Below are 6,000 nucleotides of genomic sequence, written 5' to 3'. Positions count from 1 at the left end.
ATCCGAATTGGGAGGGGGGCCGGCCCCCCCTTTCCTTCCTCCCTCCTTCCTCTTCCTTCCCTCTCCTACTCCTAATAGGAAAAATGGGAGTCCTACTCCCGGTGGGAGTTGGACTCCCCCCCTTGGGCGCGCCACCCTCCTTGGCCGGCCCCCTCCTCCACTCCTTTATATACAGGGGCAGGGGGCACCCCAGAGACACAACAATTGATCATTGATCTCTTAGCCGTGTGCGGTGCTCCCCTCCACCACAATCCTCGATAATATTGTAGCGGTGCTTAGGCGAAGCCCTGCAACGGTAGAACATCAAGATCGTCACCACGCCGTCGTGATGACGGAACTCATCCCCGACACTTTGCTGGATCGGAGTCCGGGGATCGTCATCGAGCTGAACGTGTGCAAAAACTCGGAGGTGCCGTAGTTTTGGTGCTTGATCGGTCAGGCCGTGAAGACGTACAACTACATCAACCGCGTTGTTATAACGCTTCCGCTTCCGGTCTATGAGGGTACGTAGACAACACTCTCCCCTCTCGTTGCTGTGCATCATCATGATCTTGCGTGTGCGTAGGAATTTTTTTGAAATTACTACGTTCCCCAACACCGACCACCACCTCACCGAGGGCCAACTTGTCCACCAAAGATCTGGGCATTGCCAGAGCCACCCTGAGCCTCCTGCCACTACACCCCTAGTTGCTCACACGACCAAAAGATGAAACCACCACCGCCACCATAAAGCCTGCCGAAAAGCCAACCGTGGAGGCCGCCATCCGGGACCGCCGTCCCGACATCCTTTCCCTCGGGCACCGCCGACCATCCATGTCACGACCACCCAACCACAATGGTAAGAGTGAAAGGGACCACCTTTCACTCCTAGCTCGACATCAGCCACCAGGTTTGGTCGACATCTCCACAGTAGGAAGCACCCACACCTATGCCCCCAGCCGATCCTGATGGAGCAGGGGGGGCAGTGGGGGGAAACAACCCAGTGACTACCGACGGCCACCGCCAAGCACGCTCGAACGCCGCCATGAGTTTGGTCAATGGCGTCTATCTGTATGACAACACAGCAACGCACCGAGAGCAACCCTCGGACCGGCACCACAAACAGGCACCAAGCACGAAGGGCACAACGCAAAGGCATCCAATGCGAACCAAGTCAACCCCGAGTACCTGAGCACCGTCGGGCATCGTCCACCACCACCATCTAGATCGGCATCGCCCACTGAAGACGCCAGCAACCCGGATCACACTGCCGCCCAACCAAAGCAGCCGTGCCTCCCCATCACAACCTGCGAGCACCTTCCGGACCGCACCTGACCTCACCTACCCGGAACAACTGCTCCGGCCTGCCTCGGGCCCAAATCCGGTCCCCCCGAGCACAAACCCTAGATCATAGCCACCCCGACACAAGAGCACCGCTAGCCAGAACCTAGGAGAAGAGAGGCCACCTCCGCCCCCGCACCCCGCCGTCAAGCCGAATCGTCGTGCCGTGACCTAGCTTACAACTAGCGCCACCACCATGAGTTGCCCCCACCGCGAAGACCAACCAGGAGCAACATCCTTGGCCAGCAACATCCGCCGGAGGGCAGGCCCGCGCCACCCGGGTCGTCAGCGCCAAGATCTAGCCGTGGCCACCACGGGCGTGCCCCGCACAGCCATCCACGTGGTCACAGCGGCCGTGGAGCATGCACGGGAGCCCGCAGTCGCTGTCACCCGCCGAGAAGAAGATTTGTGCCGATCTTGCTAGCGGAGGGGAGGAAAGGGTCCGGTCGTCGCCGATGCCGACCGGCAAGGAGGAGAGGAGCCGCGGGGCCGGATAACACACTTCACTCAAGTAATCTCTGACGAGAGGATGAGTAGGTTGATAACGCCGTTGCATGGTTTGTATGCAAATGGTAATCGAAATGCCTATTATGATTGTTTGGGAAGAAATCTGAGGTATGCCCGGTCAGTGTCAGTGGGCATGTCCGGACGCATCCGTTGGCGTATTAGGGGCTTGGATATGCCAACTATGATTGTAGATGCTGTGAGCACGTACGTTTCCCCGTCAGCAGCATCCAGGCCAGGGGACGATTAGACGGCCAAACCTATACATGAGCTGTAGTACACACTAAAAGCTCATCTAGTTTGATAGCATGTTTTTCCTGTGTGTGGTTGAGACGCCGGCCGGCCCAAGGAGACGTGTCACCAAAATGACAGCCCGTGCCTAATTGTACTCCCTAATCCCTATGCACTATGCACAGGAACATTTTGTGGTCCGCTCAATCACAGCGTGTCCATCCTATGCATTGCATCCATGTTAGCTGGACCACCTATCCTGCTGCCACGTACTACTACTGCAGTCAGCAAGCAATGTATGCAGCAATCTCCCGTACGTACGAGTGCCCCTACAAAGCTGTGTGTACACGATATACAGGCCTGGGCTTTGTCCACCCTCTGTCTCACATGGACCCTTTTGAGTTGCAATCTTTGAAAAAAAAATATGGTCTCTCAAAATTGCACTGAATAGGTCCCATGCAAGAGAAGTATCCATGACAACTTCATGTATGTGCGGAACTTTGCTCGACGCCTCCACAAGCGCAAGACCCCTGCCCTTCTGTTTAAGCTTGACATAAGAAAAGCCTTCGACTCTGTCAAATGGGAATTCATCCTGGACCTCCTGCAACGTAGGGGTTTCCCTAGCAAATTCCGTGACTGGATTGCCGCACTGTTTTGCTCCTCATCCTCGCGTTTCCTGCTCAGGGCTGCTCGGACCTCCCATCTATCATGGTCGTGGTTTTCGTCAAGGGGACCCGATCTCGCCGCTGCTATTCGTCCTCGCAATTGACCCGCTTCACCAAATTCTTGAGTTGGCAACTAGGAAGGGCCTCCTGCATAAGATTCGGGGACGAGGCGCTATGATGAGAACCTCCTTATATGCGGATGACGCAGCTATTTTCATGGCCCCAATCAAAAGCGACATCGACAACCTCGCCACCATCTTGAAGGGGTTCGGGGATGTCACGGGTCTATGCACCAACTTCCACAAGAGTTCGGTTGTGCCAATCAGATGTGCCAATGTTGACTTGGATCATGTCCTCAGTGCCGTTCCCATGTCTAGAGCCACCTTCCCGATGAAATACCTGGGACTCCCACTCTCGGTCTGGCAGCTCAAGACTGTGGATTTCCAATACCTTGAAGACAAGGCGGCCGGCAAGCTTGCCACCTGGGATGGCCAAAATATCACCACCATCGGGCGCGCAACACTGGTCAGATCGGTTATTGCCTCCCAAGCAGTGTATGCCATCACACCTCTCATCGTGCCACCACGCTCTCTTCACAACATCAACAAACTGGAAAGGGCTTTCCTTTGGTCTGGTTCAGATAAGACGACCGGTGCCAAATGTTAAGTGAATTGGAAGGTGGTTTGCCACCCCAAGGAATATGGAGGCCTTGGGGTTCTAGACACTGACAAGTTTGCTTGTGCCTTACGCCTTAGGTGGCCATGGTATGAATGGAAGGAGCCAAACAAGCTTTGGGTGGGGCTTGGGAACCCTTGCACGGAGGAGGACATGGACTTCTTCTATGCCTCAACGACCATCATTTTGGGCAACGGTACCAAAACACCTTTTTGGGATTCCCCATGGCTTCTTGGGCGGAAACCGAAGGACATTGCCCCCTTGATTTATGCAGCCTCCACGCGCAAGAACTGGAAGGTGCGGGAGGCCCTCCATGGAGATGCTTGGATTCTTAAGATCGGTCGCAACACCATTGTCTCCGGTGCCCACATCCTCCAATTCTTCACGTTATGGATGCTTGTGCATGACCTACACTTGGATCAACAAACTGACGATGACATTATTTGGAAACACGCCAACGACGGGTCCTACTCCGCGGCCACCGCCTACAAGGCTCAGTTTCTTGGACTGACACTTTCGCCCATGGACTTTATGATCTGGAAGGCTTGGGCCCCTCCTAAGATCAAGTTTTTTTGCTTGGTTGGCTATGCAAGACCGGATTTGGACAGCCGACAGATTGGAGCGGCGCGGTTGGCAAAACTGTGGTCTTTGCCCGCTTTGCAATCGTGTTGGCGAGACGGGTGCACACCTCTTCTACAAATGCCGCTACACCATAAGGCTATGGAACTCGGTCATCCTTGAATTTGGTCTAGCACACATGGACACCTCCTCTTGGCATTTGGATGGATCCGTTTTAGAATGGTGGGAAAAGCGAACCTGCTTGCAAAACCCAAACCGACGAGCCCTGGCCTCACTTACAATGCTAGTCTCTTGGACGATCTGGAGCGAGCGTAATGCTCGGGTCTTCCGACACAAGAGCGCACCGCCTCTGGTCCTTCTCCGTGCTATCATCAACGACGTCAAGCTTTGGATTATCGCGGGAGCTAAAAAACTGGGGTGTATTCTTGTGCGCGAGTAGTTGCCATGCCGGGCATACGGATCATTTGTAACACTCTAAAACACTTCTCTCTTATTTAATGAATGAGGCAAATTTTTTGCCTCCGTTTTGAAAAAAAATAGGTCCCATGCAAGTCGACGGGTCCCAAGCTCTGATGCAAAAGTTACTGAGAAACGCCAGTACGCCAGGCAGTAGAATCTGCCTGAAGAAGAGAGTGGGATCACAGTCCCTCTCCCCCATCTCAGCGCTCTCAAGGGTTCAAACAGCTAGTGCGTACTGTGGCTCAAATGGAAACCAGATTTCCAACGAGCGATATAAATTATAAAAGACCAAGAAAGACAGGAAGGCATAGCGTATGCGTGCCAGAGTACAATCCTCTATCTCTATGGACCGATGGCTTGCCCGTGAAGCGATTAGATTTGCCTAGGCCAGGAGGGAGGCTGCTAGGAGCCAATCCCTTTTCATCAGTGCCCCCTCCCTCTAGGGTCTAGGGAGGGCTCCAAAGCAGGGATGAATCGCTCTTGTCCACAGCTGGCCGAGGCTTAGCAGACACGCCCCATAATGCAGGTGCAGCCATGGCTTTGGCTAAAAGGCTTGTGTGTTACTACCATGGTAAGGTAAACTAGTGTGCTGCTCCATGGGATGGACCCGACGTGTCCAGGGTGCATGACCAGCCGATCATGTGCCGGGGCTGTTCACGCACCGCAGGGTTCCACTTCCACACTCACAATGAGTGAAGGGCACTCTTTTTACCCTGATCCATTTGTTCGGTGAATATTCCGAAAGCTACGTTTCAACCTAAGGATGGGATAGGAGATCATTCGTTTGGAAAATGAAAGAGGATGGCGACCTCTCTAGCTTCTTGATGCTGTAAAAACAGGATAAATGGATGGATGGATGAATAGGAAGGCCGTATTTGGACACTACTCCGTGGATCATGCATTGTAGGCATACACACACATGTAGAGCAACGCAAGTAGGAGTATATATAGCATAATAAACATAACAAAGCTACGTTGCACGCATAGGTACAATAGTGATGGGTACAGATTCTGGGATCTGGACTCCGGAGTACATTCAAGCCCTGTTCGGATCCTCTCCGCTCTACAAGTGCAGCTCCCGAAGCGGAGGAGGCGCCAGCACAATTGCAGGGAGCGGCTCAAACCGAGCTCCTCACGCGGAGCGGAGTTAGGAAACTGGAGAGGTTCCAAACAGGCAGTCAGTTTCTTGCCTCTTCACTCTTGAGACTTCAGGGCTGGAACTGTGGATGAGAGCTAAAATAGGTGGGATAGTGAGAGATGTAACTTAAGTTCTGCTTCTCTGTGGCTGCACTGATTATCAGTGCCTTGTAACATTTAAAAACTCTTCTCTTCTTAATACAGAAAGCGCGCAAGTCTTTTGCGTGTGCTTGAAAAAAAAGGTCTGGAACTGGAAGCCCAGTAGAGCTGAAAAGGGAGAATGGAACACTTAAAATTTAGGCGGGGCTGAAAACTGCTCGTGGTAGAACATACGGATCAATGTGTTGTTGGCCGTACCAGACCAGAAGCACAGATAGAGATGACATGCAGTGGCACATGATAAGATCCCCAAACTTTCTCTGTCTAACTA

Source organism: Triticum urartu, chromosome 5A (genome assembly GCF_056163025.1).
Source record: "Triticum urartu cultivar PI428250 chromosome 5A, HENAU_Tu73, whole genome shotgun sequence".
Lineage (NCBI taxonomy): Eukaryota > Viridiplantae > Streptophyta > Magnoliopsida > Poales > Poaceae > Triticum > Triticum urartu.
This window is presented reverse-complemented; position numbering follows the sequence as displayed.